Source organism: Artemia franciscana, chromosome 1 (genome assembly GCF_032884065.1).
Source record: "Artemia franciscana chromosome 1, ASM3288406v1, whole genome shotgun sequence".
In the NCBI taxonomy this organism is placed as follows: Eukaryota; Metazoa; Arthropoda; class Branchiopoda; order Anostraca; family Artemiidae; genus Artemia; species Artemia franciscana.
Window position 1 is genome coordinate 69,248,791 of NC_088863.1, and position 16,639 is coordinate 69,265,429.

A 16,639-nucleotide genomic window follows, 5' to 3' on the forward strand; every position below is an offset into this window, starting at 1 on the left:
CTATTTTGGACTGCATGCCTACTTAGGAGTGAAGTACCGAACCTGTTCAATCAGAGACATGTGTCTTGTAGGGTTAAAACAGGTTAAAACAGGTTTAAAAGGGACATGGTTAAAACATTAAACAATAGGCGCATTTAGGAAAATATAGGAAATTAATGGAAATCTCTGTTTTTCCTTTTAGTAGTCTGTTTTAATACGAGTCGGTAACCACTAGTGTCGCTAACACTGCAGTGCGACCAGGAAGAACTGGAAAATTTGAAACTAATTAAATTGGATGTAGCTTGAATTTACAAGAGTTAATTTTATTTATATATTTTTCTTAAAAACGGCTCCAAATAATTTCGGGGAAAATTGGCGTTCTGGGATGTTCAGGCCTAAAAACTATCTCGATAGGTCAGAAGTTTGAGAAAACTCGCTAAGAGTCTTAGTTTTGGGAAAAGTTTATAATAAATTTTTTAAAGAGCAAAAAACTGGTAATTGCAAATTATTTGTACATGTTTTAACAAGGGATTACAATAATTCATAAACTTCAAAAAAGAAAACAAAATGTATGAAGCTTACTAGAAATTGTTGTTAGAACTCATACCTCATTCAATAATCAAACATCTTTGAAAAGGGACATTATGAAAAAACTGAAAAACAAGAAAACCAAAAGTTTGAAGCTTAGTAGAAATCGTTGTTAGAAAAACATCTTTACCGAATTCCATTTGTTATAAGTATAAGCAATGTCTTTTGAAGACATGAAAAAATTAGATTTTTTCTTTAGTTTATTTCAGAATCGCTAAATTTATTGTGCAAGCTGCAAAAATAATTACGGTGGCTGAACAAAAATTTTAATGTTTTAATTCAAACTACAAAAATTCCTGAAAATTTTAAACTAGATTGCTTTTTCGTTAGGTAAAATCAAAATCTACTCGCTAAGTGAATAAGCGTGCAGGTTTGAACGCAAACAGTTGTATAATTTCAGTAGGATGGCCCAGGAAACGAAAATTTGGAATTATTACAAATTATGAATCTCTATTTTGAGAAGGGATTATAACAATTGATAAACCTTAAAAAAGAAAACCAAAAGGTTGAAACTTAGCACATATCGTTGTTAGAAATCGGGCTAGATTAAACAATCAAATATCTTTGAAAAGTTACAGTATAAAAAGACACTAAATAATGTAAAAAGCAGAAAACTGATAATTGCGAAAATTCTTTTATATATTTTGATAAGGGCCTATAACAATTCAAAATCTTAAAAAGGAAAACCTTCTTGAACACAACCAATTATAGTCAGTAGGAAGGCCCAAAAAGCCAAAATTTGCAATTATTACAAATGATGACTCTCTATTTTGACAAGAGATTCCAACAATTCAAAAACCTCAAAAAAAAAAACCAAAAGTTTGAAGATAAGTACATATCATTGTTAGAAATCGGACTTGCTTCAAAAACCAAATATCTTTGAAAAGACTTAAATAAGAAAATACATTAAAGTACGCAAAGAGCAAAGAACTGGTAATTGCAAAAATATTTGTATGTCTTTTAACAAGGGATTACAACAATTCAAAAACCTTAGAACATAAAACCAACAGTTTAAAGCTTAGTTAAAATCGTTGTTAGAAATTGGACTTGCTGTACTGACCAAATATCTTTGAAAGATCAATGTGAAAAGCATTAAATTGCATAAAGGACAAAAAAACTAGTAAATAAAAATATATTTGTATATATTTTAACAAGGGATTAAAACAATCCAAAAACCTTAAAACAGAAAACCAAAATCTTGAATCTTAGCGGATATCAAACAGTTTGTGGTAACGAACTCTAAGTATGGAGCGACCCGGCTCAATAGTAACACAAATCTAAAAAACGTAATTTTGATAGCAATAGATACACCAAAAGAGTCAGATTTTTTTGCTGATTTTAAATATATAATTTTCATCAAGTTTAGTCCTAGTCACCAAAGGTTACAAGCCTGAGAAAACGTGCCTTATTTTTAAAATAAGGGAAAACACACCTTAAAAGTCATAGAATCTTAATGAAAATCACACCATCAGATTCAGCGTATCAGGGAACCCTACCGTAGAGGTTTCAAGCTTATATCTGCACAAATGCGTCACGCTTCTATCTGCACAAATGCGTCACGATCACGAATGCGCGTTTATTTGTTTTTTTTTTGTTACTTTTTTTTCTCAGGGGTGATTGTATCGACCACGTGGTCCTACAATTTTGCGAGAGGGCTCATTTCAACGGCAATAAGAACTTCTAGTTCCGTCTTTAAATGACCAAAATTGGAGGGCTACTAGGCCCCCTCACACGCTCATTTTTTCCCCGAGTTATCGGATCAAAATTTTTAGAGTTGTTTTGTTCAGCATAGTAGAGAAAGTTAATAACTATGTCTTTGAAGTCGACTATATCCCCCACTGTTCCCGGAGAAAGGCTGAAAGTTATGAACTTTGCCCGTTGTTTACACATAGTATTGGTTATTGGGAAATGTGCAAACATTTTCAGGGGAATTTTTTTCTGATGGTGGTGGGGGGGGTCAGGGAAGCAGGTTACATGGAGGATCTTTCCATTGAGGAATTTTTCATGGGGGAAGATAATTTCCATAAAGGGGGTGGTGGATTTTCCAGCATTGTTTAAAAAAAAAGAAAGAGAAATTAAAAACAAGTTTCAGAAATTAAAAGCAGTTTTCAGTTGAAAAAACAAGTTTTTTCAGCTGAAAGTAAGGAGTAACAATAAAAATTAAATGAACAGAAATTATTACGTATATGAGGAGGTTCATCCCCTCATCAATACTTCACTCTTTACGTTAAAGTAATTTTAGCATTTTCAAACGAGCTATTTATTCTAATTGAACCACTTTTGAGATTCATGTGGTCATTCTTGAAGAATTAGATCAGAAATCTAACTTTGGCGTAAGGAGCGGGTATTGACGAGAGGGCGGACCTCCTCATATGCGTAATAAAAACATATGAATATTGAAGTTTGTTACGTAAGTTAATTCGTAAGTTACGTATGTTTATCACTAATAAAAACGTTCTTAAATAAAATTACAAGCTCTAATGGCCTTTTTAAGTAACCAAAAACTTGGAGGAGGTAACTAGGCCCCTTCCCCGTCCCTCTTTTCTCAAAATCATCCGATCAAAGTTTTGAGAAAGCCATTTATCAAAAAAAAAATAAATTAATATGATTTTTTTTTTTTTATTATTCATGTACGGTGAGCCAAAATCAAAGCTTGCACTAGTTCAAAAACGTTCATAAATTAAATAAATAAAAACATATTTTTAACTGAAAGTAAGAAGCAACATTAAAACTTAAAACGAACATAAGCTATTCAGTATATGAAATGGCTGCCCCCTCTTCAACGCACCGCTCTTTACGCTAAAGTTTGTCTCTTTCTCACGCCCCTGCATTAAAAACAATAAAAACTCAAATTCAGCATACAATAAATTTCAGTATATAAAAGAATTTTTTCGGATCACTGAAAAAAAAAACAAAGCGGCAATTAGAAATCTGTTTTACAATTCTTTTGAAGAAATAAAACGAGTGGCATTCTCGAGCCAAATCAGGAAGGTTATCTCCTATAATATGGCACGTAATTAAATGCTGAAATCAGATCTTAGTATTTTTAGCATGTGGACTTCCATATAAAGTAGTGTGTGGACTTCCTTAAAAGTAGAAGTCCATATAACTGGGCAGTGAGAAACATACTGCTGAATTAAACTGTGAACGAGGACTCTCAGGATTGGTCAAGAACAATTTGTTTAAGCTTTTTTAGAATATTGAGAATTCTGATGCATGTATTTTAATCAAGCCAATACGATACATAAAAATTTATTGTCTGGGGGGTCGTCCACTTCCCGAAACCTTGTGTACATCTCTGAGTGCTACGTGTGCTACGATGTTTCCTTGGCACAGTTTGGTCACACTCTAGCCGCGCTTAGCAGACGCCAGATGATGTGTGATTTTTGAAAGTTCTTGACTCATCACAATTTTTATCAAGAAGAAGGTTTAAGAAACGAACAAGGCCATTCTTTGTTCTAATAATATAGCTTTTGGAAAGGTGAATTTCCAAAAGGTATAAGACGTACCACAAAAAATTACTCAAAAACTAAAAAACTAGATTTAGAAACTTTTAGAGCGAGGGTCTCTATTCTTTCTGGAATAACAAGGGTGTTTTCATCATTAAAAGCATTAAAATGATTCAAAGAAAGCAAACTACGATCAAGGGTATGGAAAAATAAAGGATGAGATTGGGAATATTGATGAAAAGGATTTTAATTTTTAACAGCAAAAATTAGTTTATTTGCTTAAATAAAGCAAGATACTGACCCTAGGATTAACCCTTTACAGACACCATGATTAACTTTGATGAACGGTGAATGGAAAAACGGATCGACAGGTAGATGTTATTCTACCAGACATGTAAGACTTAAAACCATAGAAACCCACTTCTTCTTATGCAAAAATGTAAAAGTTTAGAGCGTTACGAACATCCAAGAATAAATTAGCTGGGATCATAAAGGGTCGAGTGTAGAATGAAAACAGTTCAATAGAAATTCACAGGTATGCTCATGCTCACGCTGGATTCGGGATCCCTTGTCTGAGAGGACGCGGGTTCGAGTCCCAGTGTACCCAATTCTTCAGTTTGGGACGGGGGTCAGTGGCGAGACTCTGTAAGCTTAGCCAGAGTCGACCCAGCTCTAAATGGGTACCTTGAAGGTAAACAGGAAGGGTGTGCGAAAGCACAGGATGGCTGGCCCCCAACCCCCCATTGCACTTCCTGGCTGAAGGGCCAAGAAACGGAGATCAGCACCGCCGGTAGGGACTGTAAAGTCTAATGCCGTATCCTTTACCTTTTTTTATGCTCAATTTAGTGATTTTCTACGAAAACTAGAATAAGAATAATGAAAATATTTTTAGAAGCAATAAAATTATCAAGACGATTGCGTTCTCAAAAATTTTACTAAACACGAGCAGTAGAGATATTGGCTGATGGTTTGATGGATCATTTCATAGCCCATCCCTATAAATATTGATGACTTGAGTGCATGTGAGCATTCGAAAAAATATCATGCTGAAAGGAGAGATTATTAGGGGGGAAATGATGAAAAGAAGTATGAATACTTATGGTATACCCTAAGTATTAGGGATATCCCAAAGGGGAAGGAGTCATGATCCAACAGAGAGGGGTTTGCAATAAAACAATTTAATTGGAAAAAGTCTTAGTTTTCACCTTCTGTGTATCAACTAAATGTACATGTAAATGCATTGTTGCAATTGTACATGTTACATGTAAATGCATTGTACATGTAAATGCAAGATATTTATCGACAAATATAATAATTAGGTTTTATGGGCAATAAAAATTATTGTGCCTCTAACAAAACTTGTTAATCTTTCATTTAAATATGGTGTTTTTCCGGATGCTCTCAAGCGTGCTCGGATTATTGTTCTGTATAAAGGTGGACCAAGAAATGATCCAGCAAATTATTGACCAATTTCAATTTTATCAGTATTTAGTAAAATCTTCGGAAATGCTTTCTCGTCTCCTTAAATTTCTAAAATCAAAAAAGTTTCTTCATGATTTTCAATTTGGTTTCTGAAGGAAGCACTCCACTGAGCATGCCTGTATGACCCTTTTGAAATTTATACATTCGGCACTGGGATTCGGGATTAATTCCGGCTGCTATATTCCTGGATATTCACAAGGCATTCGATTCCTTAACCCATGAAATTCTTCTATTGAAGATTAGGGGTAATGTATTTTCTTGGTTTCAATCTTATCTGAATGATAGGTTAATTTCTGTCGATCCACTTTTCCGTTCACCATCACAAGTGAATTTTGGCGTCCCTCAGGGATCAGTCTTAGGGCCAGTCCTATTTTTGATTTATGTAAATGATTTTTTCTACGCAGTAAAAAAGCAGAAACCTATTAATTGGTGAAGACTTTGTCATCCTAAACCTTGCTTTGCCCATAGTGCCTGCTATAGTTCGCCATCTTCTGATGCCCTTGTTTGTTTTGCTGATGATAGCACACTTGGCACTTCGGGAAACTGTGAATCCGAGCTTCGATTAAATTTGGAATACTTGTTTGAGAGAGTAATTTTATGGATTGATGCTAATTATCTTACCCTAAATTATTCCAAGTCCAGTTTTTTGATATTTTCGCACGTTTCTCAGATTTATCCCAAGTTCAGCCAAATGGATCTGAAGATTAATATACTCATTTTTTTGGACATTCTTGTTGATGAGAGCTTGTCTTTCAAGCCTCACATTGATTTGATTAAAATGAAAATATGCGGGAGTATCGGTATTTTAAGGAAACTTAAATATATTTTCCCTGGATCAATTCTGGAAATCCTTTTTCACTCCTTGATCTGATCTTACGTTTTCTACTGTCGAATAGTATGGATATCAACCTTTCCTTCACTGTTAAAATCACTTTCTAAGGTTTATAATAAAGCTAGAAACCTCATTAAGGAATCTAATCATTCAAGAGTTATCCCATTACTTGATCTCGAGTCACTGTATATTCTTTCGTGTGCATGTTTTACTTTTTCTCAGCTTCATGGTGACCTCCCCCATCCCCTGTGTTCCGCCATCTTTCGCCTCTGATTAGAATAATTATAATCTTCGCAACACCAAAAATCATATTCAATTTCCTTTTACTCCTTGTGTAAGGTCAGACTTTAATCCTTGAATTGCGAGTCTTGAATTGTATGGAACAAGTTGCCCGAATTAGCTCGAAGGTGCAACTCATTCGGTTTGTTCAAAAAAACTATTAAAAATTCTTTGGCTTCTTGGAAATTGTTTTATCTATTTTTATATGTGTATATACGTTATGTATGTATATGTATATATATTTCCTTATTATTTCATTGGAGTCTAATTTATCTACTGATCTACATAATTAATTTGGTCTATTCAATCTATTAGTTTATTTAGTTCTGTTTTCTATAGTTTTTATTTCATTTATATTTTCTTTTCTTCTCCTCCTTGCTCTTCTCTCTGTGAGTAAGTGACTCGTTCATTTTCCCACTTTTTTACAGGCCAAAGAGGCTTTGGGGGAATAGTAAATGTAATATTGTATGTGTGTTTCGTGATGAATGAATCTTATCTTATCATAAAAGATGATAAGGTTAAAGTTTTTATTTGTTATATAAGTATCGTGAAATGACTGACTGACTTTTTCCCATATTTGGGAATTTCTACAATAAAAAGGCTAAAGAAACAAGTGTGAAGGGGTCAACACACTCCTTATTAAATCCTAATATTTCTCAAAATTCTTGTAACTTATTTTCTGGTTATTAAATAAAATCTGTTTTTGTGTTGTTTTATTGGCTTCTCGCGTTTTATTCCTTGTTTTACCCCCTTGGTTCATTTGTTTGATCCTCTTTGTTTTATTCCTGCATTCAGGTCTGGCTGGATGGGTTTTTCACTCTCCTGGTATTATTTGTTATGTTGATATTATTTATAAAATTCATAAGTTTCTACCTTCTCGCTTGAAGTTATACAAGAAAAAAAAACTCTTGAGCTTTCAAGAGGGCAATCCAGTAGTATTAACGGTTGGAAACACTTACCCCACCGCCTAGACTCCTCCCTTTGATTTTGAAAAATAATCTTTGCATGGATGTTTTCATTGAAAATAAACCCTTTTATATATTTTTATTTAAAAAAAAAAATTCCGCCCTATATTTTGAAAAATACATTTAATTCCCTCGACGTCACTGGAGCCAACTGTGTAAGGTCCCCATCTGCGTTTCTGTCGTCCAAATAAGTTTTCAGTAACACTAGCTTTACCAATTATCTGTGATCAGTATTTTGTAAATGTTTTAAGATACATGTTTCATGGATTGAGAGAGAAGAAAAAGAAGGATGAAGTGTTATCTTGTGCTCTCCACTTTGAATAAAGAAGTTTACCCACCCCTAATTTTCAATCTTCTTCGACATAGTAATTTCAAAATCGCTAAACTAACAGAGCCTAATGTAAAACAGTCATTCTACATTATTCCTCTGTTATTATTTTGAAGACGTCATAAATTTAACTTAACTTTTCGCAGAACATTAAACTATTTTATAAAATTCTAAATTAGCACTGAAACTTTTCATCTAAATTGTCTGTATTTTAGTTTTAGCCATTGCGACGAGGAGAGAAAATTCTCAATCCCATTTTCTTTTAGCGGGTGATTACACATTGATCGGACAGCCTCCTTTCCCTCCCATTCCCCCGCAGCGTTTCCCCTTGGTATTGGGCGGGGGGGGGGGTACGCACTGATATCAATTATTTCTGTTTTTATGGCACTTGGTATTAACCAAGTGACATATAGCAATCGCAAATTCTGTCGGTCTGTCGGTCTGTCTGTCGGTCCCATTTTGCTACTTTAGGCACTTCGAGGTAAGCTAGGACGATGAAATTTGGCAGGCGTATCAGGGACCGGACCAGATTAAATTAAAATAGTCGTTTTCCCAATTTTGCCATCTGGGGGGGGGGAATGGGGCCCGTTAATTCGGAAAAATAACGAAATTGATGTATTTTTAACTTACGAACGGTTGATTAGATATTATTGAAATTTGATGTTTGGAAGGATATTGTTTCTTAGAACTTTTATTTTAAATCCTGACCGGATCTGGTGACATTGGGGGGGGGGGAGTTGGGAGGGGGAAACCTAAAATCTTGGAAAATATTTAGAGTGGAGGGATCGGAATTAAACTTGGTGGGAAAAATAAGCAAAAGTCCTAGATACATGATTGATATAATTGGAACCGATCAACTCTCTTTGGGGTAGTTGGTGGGGGGGGGCTTAATTCTGAGAAATTAGAAAAAAATAAGGTATTTTTAACTTACGAACGGGTAATCGGATCTCAATGAAATTTAATATTTAGAACGATATCGTGTCTCAGAGCTCTTGTTTTAAATCCCGACCAGAACTGGTGACACTGGGTGGAGTTGGGAGGGGGAAGCCTAAAATCTTGGAAAACACTTCGAGTGGAGGGATCGGGATGAAACTTAGTGGGAAAAATAAGCACTAGTCCTAGATACATGATTGACATAACCGGAACGGATCCGCTCTCTTTGGGGTATTGGGGGGGGGGTGGTTAATTCTGAAAAATTAAAAAAATGAGGTATTTTTAACTTACGAACTGGTGATCAGATCTCAATGAAATTTGATATTTAGAATGAAATCGTGTCTCAAAGCTCTTATTTTAAATCCCGACCAGATCTGGTGACATTGAGGGGAGTTCGGGGTGGGGGAACCTAAAATCATGGAAAACGCCTAGATTGGAGGGATCGGGATGAAACTTGGTGGGAAAAATAAGCAGAAGCCTTAGATACGTGATTTACATAATTGGAACGGATCCGCTCCACTGGGGTGGGGGGTAATTCCGAAAAATTAGAAAAAATTACGTGTTTTTAACTTACAAAGGAGTGATCGGATCTTCATGAAATTACATAAAAAACTAGTTTTTTTAACTGAAAGTAAGGAGCGACATTAAAACTTAAAACGCACAGAAATTACTCCGTATATGAAATGGATTGTCCCCTCCGCAATCCCTCGCTCTTTACGCTAAAGCTTTTAATTGTTTTAAAAAGCAGAATTGTGGCAAAGAGTCAAACTTTAGCGTAAAGAGCGAGGGATTGCGGAGGGGACAACCCATTTCATATACGGAGTAATTTTTGTTCGTTTTAAGTTTTAATGTCGCTCCTTACTTTCAGTTAAAAAAACTAGTTTTTTATGTAATTTCTGAACGTTTTGAATTAATGCATGTTTGATTTTGGCTCTCCACACATAAATTATTAAAATGAAATTCCATATTAATTCCTTTTTTGGCTAAATGGCTTTCTCTTAGTTTTGATCAGACGATTTGAGAAATAAGAGATGGGGAAGGAGGCCCAATTGCCATGCAATTTTTTGGTTACATAAAAAGGCGAATATAAATTTTAATTTTTCACGAATTTTTTTATTAGTAAAAAAATACGTAAATTAAGAATTAACTTACGTAACAAACTTTTATATTCTTTAATTTTATTATGTATATGAGGGGGTTTGTACCCTCGTTAATACCTCGTTCTTTACACTAAATCGTAAGTTTTGTCCCATTTCTTTAAGAATGACCCCTGAATCAGAAAGGCCGTAGAATCAATAGTCGAAAGTACTAAAAATACTATAGCATAAAGAACGAGGTATTTATCTCCTTCTAAATACCTAGCTCTTTATGCTAAAGTATTTTTAGAACCCCTCATATGCGTAATAATCTCTGTTTGTTTTAAGTTTCAATGCTACTCTTTACTTTCAATTGAAAAAACTTTTCCATGTTTATTTTTTCATTGTTTTTTTTATAGTAATTTTAGAAAATCCTGCGCCCTTTTCATTGAATTTCTGTTCCCCCATGATATATTTCTCCAAGGAAAGATCCTCCCACATAGCCCCCTCCCCTCAACCCCACCCCCAAAACCAAAAAAAGCCCCTGAAAACGACTGTACACTTCCCAATAACCATTATTATATGTAAACACTGGTCAAAGCTTGTAACTTGCAGCCCCTCCCCCAGGGACTGAGGGGGAGTAAGTCATTCCCAAAGACATAGTTATTATGGTTTTTGAATATGCAGAACAAAATAGCTATCTCAAAATTTTGCTCTGTTGATTTTGAGCGTGGGAGGGGGCCTAGGTGCCCTCTAATTTTTTTGGTCACTTAAAAAGGGCACTAGAACTTTTCATTTCCGTTAGAATGTTGCGACATTCTAGGACCACTTGGTCGATACGATGACCCCTGGAAAAAAAAACAAAAAATAAACAAACAAATAAATACGTACCCGTGATTTGTCTTCTGGCAAAAAATACGAAATCCCACATTTTTGTAGATTTTCGTTAAGATCCTATGAATTTTAGGGGGTGTCTCCCCCTATTTTCCAAAATAAGGCAAATTTTCTCAGGCTCGTAACTTTTGATGACAAAGACTAAATTTGATGAAACTTATATATTTAAAATTAGCATGAAAATCTGATTCTTTTGATATATCTTTTAGCATCGAAGCTCCGTTTATTAGATTTTCCTTTACTATTGAGCCGGGTCGCTTCTTACTACAGTTCGTCACCACGAACTGTTTGACTTCGTATTTAGAAGAACCTCGTAACTCAGGTCTCTTATTTTAAATCTCAACCGTATCCAGCGTCATTGGGGGGCAGTTGGGGAGACCGGAAATCTTAGAAAATACTTAAAGCGGAGAGATCAGGATGAAACTGGATGGGAAGAATAAAAACCTGTCTAAGATACGTGACTGACATAACCAGACCGGATATGCTCTCTTTGGTGGAGTTGGGGGGGGGGGTAATTTTAAAAATTGAGGTATTTGTAGCTTATGAAAGGGTGACCAGATCTTAATGAAATTTGATATTTACAAGGATCTTGTGCTTTAAAGCTCCAACTTTGAATTCCGACCAGATCCTGTAACATTGGGGAGAGTTGGAGGGGGAAACCGGAATTCTTGGAAAACGTGAAAATTGGGATATTTTTATCTTACAAATAGGTGATCGGATCTTAATGAAATATGATATTTAGAAGGAATTCATGTCTCAGAGCTCTTATTTCAAATCCCGACCAGATCTATTGACATTGGGGGAGTTGGAGGGGGAAATCTTGGAAAACACTTGGAGTGGAGGAATTGGGATGAAGCTTGGTGGATAGAATAAGCAAATGTCCTTGATACGTGATTGACGTAATCGTAGTGGATTCGCTCTCTTTGGGGGAGTTGGGGGGAGGGGTTCAGTGATTTGGCGAGTTTGGTGCTTCTGGACGTGCTAGGACGATGAAAATTGGTAAGCGTCCAAATTGACTTGATAAAGTTGTTTTCCCAGATTTGACCATCTGGGGGGCTAAAGGGAGAGGAAAAATTAGAAAAAATAAGATATTTATAACTTACGAGTGGGTGATCGGATCTGAATGAATTTTGATATTTAGAAGGGTATCGTGACCCAGAGCTCTTATTTTAAATCCTGACCGGCACTAAGCCTCTGATTTCCCTTTTAAATCAATCTATTGATTCTTAGGATTGTGTTAGAGTTCATACCATGAGCTCTTGGCTCCTAGCTCTTTTTGCCTCGTCACAAGTGCCATATGAGCTCTTAGCTCTTGTTATATTATATTGGAGATGGTTTCCGTCCTGAATGTAATTAATTTTAGGGGAAAAAAGATGCACTTAATAACAATTTTGTCAAATTCATACAAGTTGACATTGATTCACATTTAAAATTTATATTTGGAGATCTGTTTTTTTTTTTTCAGCAGGAGGTATAGGTTGAATCACTAATATTTGTATCCTTACTTTTAGTGGAAAAAACTTGTTCTTTTTTCTAAATTTAATATAAAAGTCAAGGGTCCAATGTTACTTCATGTTTTGCAGGGGTGGCTATGTACAACTGTTTTATGGATACTAGGTGGAACTCGTAATTGTGTTGCGAGAGCAACACTTCGGTTTTGTCCCGTTTTTTTTCCTATGCCGCCGATATCAGCTTATTCTTGGAAACTGGTAAGGGTCTAACCTGTGCGGTTTTTACGGAAAGTGTGGACCTGAGGCTGGATTGATGAATATGATATTACATTTTGGAAAGCTCCGCAGAACTCTTACCTGGGGCCAAAAAGGATGGTTTTTGCTTGTCCACGAGCCAGAGCCTATGGTTTGCGAAGTGAAGTTATATAGCCTATGTCAAAGAGGAGTATCTGACTTTGTGCAGCCAAGCTTTCGTTTTATCAAACCATGTTACTGCTTTCGAGTGGAAAGCTCCGTTCTAGCAGGCAAGCAGGCAGGCACCACTTTCAAATTGAAGATGGACTAAAATCTATAAGTGTTAAATATATGCGGTAGTTACCCGGACCCACAGCCGATATATCTTCTTTGAGTGATAAATTGAAAAATTTACAGAAGCAAAATTGTGTCGTTTTCCCACGGGTCCGAAAGGGCTGCCATCTATTGTTTCTACCCATTTCTGTTCGTGATTTCAGCTGAGTTTATCATACGGTTTTTCGGATTTGGGATTGCGGCAGAGAAATGATATCAGATGTGCCTAATAAACTTTAAAAGTTCTCTCATTGCTAAAGAAATTGGAGCTTATCTTTTGCTCCTTTCTAAGTGGTGACGTTAGAAAGTTGGCCCACGGCAAAAAAATCAACTTTTGAACTAAGACAGATATCATTTTTTTTTCGACGGCAATGATAGCTCTTGATGAGCTGATCAAAGTATATGACATCTATTTTTGGTACAAAAATTTCTTCAGGAGGTATACCAGTTTGAAAGTTTCAAGGGGTTGACAACTTCAGTAGTGAGGTACACACTGAAACGAAATCTAGGCTGATACAAACCGTGAGACATATAGAGGACTTGTAAGCAACAGTCGGCTGTTAGGTAATAATCACCTTCGACAATGAGGGGTTAGCAACTTTTGCTAGTTGGTGTACCCATTATTTGTTTCCAGTGTATTTGATAGTAAAACCAATTTGGTTCCAGTGGTGAGACATGTAGGGGACTTGTAAGTAGTAATCTGCTGTTAGGCTACAGTCAACTTCAGCGATGGGGTTTGCAACAATACTAGTTGGTGTACCCATTTATTTGTTTCCGGTGAACTTGATGCCTATCACGAGAGAGGGACTTATAAGTAAAAATCAGTTCACTTTGGGCGAGAAACGGCTGTTAGCTTATAATCATCTTCGGCAACGACGGTTTTGCCACTTTTGCTAGTTGGTGTAATTATTTTTTGTTTCCAGTGTATTTAAAGGTTAAACCAATTTGGATCCAGTGGTAAGACATATAGGGGACTTGTAAGTAATAATCGGCTGTTGGGCTACAATCATCTTCAGCGACGAGGGGTTTGAAACCTTTGCTAGTTGGAGTACCCATTTATTTGTTTCCAGTGAACTTGATGTCTATCACGGGAGAGGGACTTGTAGGTAAGAATCTGTTCACTTTGGGCTAGAAATTTGTGCAAATTGGTGCACATTGTATTCAATATCTTTAAATCTGACAGAATTAAGTGTTTACTCAACGGGTACAAACGATACCGAAAACAATGAAGTTGTTTTGTAATAATTAGTGTCACCTATGGTATTTTAATCCTGAAAAGTTACGGATAGCTTTATAATACCAACTAGATTATATAAGATATTGTTCCAAGTTTTCATCCGTCACGATGTCTACGATTGAAAAGAATAAAGTTCAACTGGCTGCAAAGTCAATTTAGTCCCTTCTTTCGATATGATTTTTTAGTAGTTGTTTCTTCAACGCTGAGGAATAGCCTTTGGTCATGTGATAACTGATTGCGTTCTTGTTTGAACGTACTGTTTTAAAAACTTCGATAGGCTGACAACTTCATCATTTAACGGATAGTGAAAAAACAAGCACAAACGAGAATGTAAAACAATGAGATAGTTTCGTAATTATTAATAGAATGTCATCTATGGTATTTTGATCCTGAAAAGTTAGGGATAGCTTTATAATACCAACTAGATTATATAAGATATTGTTCTGAGTTTTCATCCGTCACGATGTCTACGATTGAAAAAGATAAAGTTCAACTGGCTGCAAATTCAATTTAGTCCCTTCTTTCGATACTATTTTGTTGTTGCTTTTTCATCGCTGAGGAATAGCCTTTGATCATGAGATTACTAATCGATAGCGAAGAAACAAAACAAAAGTGTTGCTCTCACAACACTTTAGTCGGTGAAGCCAGACAAAGGTCGCCGCAGCACTTCACGTTGCCCGGGCAACTTAGGTCTAGTTTTGCACTAGTCTTAAGATTTTTTCTCTTTTTTGTCTATCATCGGGTGCAGATTTGGGATTTTTAGCTGTAGCAGAGTGACCGGGCTAGGTACAAATGTTGACACAACGAAGGGGAAGGAGGGGTGGTCGTATGGCTTCTCCCTCCCTCTCTTATTTTTTATTCCTTCTCTCTTTATAAAATAAATATAGATGGAAGAACCTAACAGTCTTTGGGAAAATATGATACTTGTTTTTATAAAAAAAAATATTTTCTAACCTTCGTCCCGCTCAGCAGCCAACTGCTGATTTTTTGGAGGCAAACAGCAAATTCTGTGGAAATTGTAGAATACGTCCCCAGGATTTTGGTTTTTGACAGGACTTCGACTGTGAAAAGCTTAGTAGCCGTGAAATGACCGAGAAGTTCACATTTTTATTTGATAAAGACGAAGGATCATTTCTATCAGACTATGATTTTGGCCTTGGCCTAACACCCCTTCTTCTACAGTCTCCTGGTTGAAAGAGTCCAGCTGACGAAATTGACTCATTCAGGCAGCAACATGAGCTCGATAAGGAAATAAATGGTTGCTCCCCTTGGGGAACACAGGAAAATGCGGGGTTAAAATGTTGGAAGTCACAAGATTTTAAGGTTAAAGGCAGACCATATCGGTGCGCAAGATCTTTCTTGGGGGGGGGGCAACTTTGATAAACGCCCCAGCAATCGGTGAATTGTGGTTTAAAATACAAGAAATTACAGTGTATTATATCATGATTTTAGGGGAGGATGTGGGCATAAATCCCCCCTCTTGGGCGTACAAGCTTGGACTATAGTCCCTTCTTCTGTATACCTGTGTTTTTACCTTCATGTCTGAAAAATATGGGATGAAGTACCGTCTGGAGAATGCCTCTATAGAAGTTATGCTGAGAATAGAATTTCTCTTTCCCTAACATAGAAAACATGTCTAAACAGAAAATTAAACAGTAATATGGACCCTACAATTTTTTGAGGGAGGGGGGGGGTGTCTTCTAAAAAGGAGTAAGAAATTAGAAATCGATATGGAAACTGTATTTTAGGAAGGATTAGAATTCTTAAGCTTTGGAAATGGCCAGGGATATCGTTTGGGAGGGGGTTTATTACCTCCCAATAATTTGGAGACAGAATTATTATATTTCCCATGCCCCATGTCTATCTGGATATGGATCCCTCTTGCTCCCCACCCCAAAAAAGTTGCCATGTTTTTGCAGATAGGAGCTTGAAACCTCTCCTGTGGGGTTTTCTGATAAGCGGAATCTGAGGGTCAAAAGGGTCAAACTTTAGCGTAAAGAGCGGGGCGTTGAGGAGGAAAAGCCCTTTTCATATACGGAGTAATTTCTGTTCGTTTTAAGTTTTAATGTCGCTCCTTACTTTCCTTTACAAAAACTAGTTTTTTTTTATTTAATTCTAATAGAAAACGACATTTTCCCATTTATAAAACAAAGTTTTTGAAGACTCCATGCTACTAGACTAGAAGTGCTAATAAAATTACTTTAGAAAACCTGAGAAGACTGTGATTTCACAAAGTCAGAATGTACCTTTTTTCTTCTTTAGGTGCATTCTGGACACAAAGAAAAGACACAGAAATGTAGCATAGCATACAGCGGTTTACCCTATATTGGATTATAAATGCCTGTTTTTATGACGAATTTACAATAGTAATTAGAACAAACATTAGTAACTAGGAAAGCTTTTAGAAGTATTGTGGTAAAGGTTTAGAATTGAAAGCCATGTACATGGGAGTGGTCCAAAAGTTAGAAAGTGCCTAAAGTAAAATTGAAGCAGCCAAACAAAATGAAGATGTTTAAATAAGAAATCAAAAGAATATTCAACTAAACTAAATGCAGCAAATTAAACATGCATATACCAAA

The 16,639-nt window shown here is 36.0% G+C and overlaps 1 long non-coding RNA gene across 2 annotated transcripts in view; it reads left to right on the forward strand.

Moving 5' to 3' along the window:
* Positions 1-16,639, forward strand: part of LOC136041228 (uncharacterized) — a 36,020-nt gene that overhangs the window by 13,871 nt on the left and 5,510 nt on the right. The window lies entirely within an intron of this gene.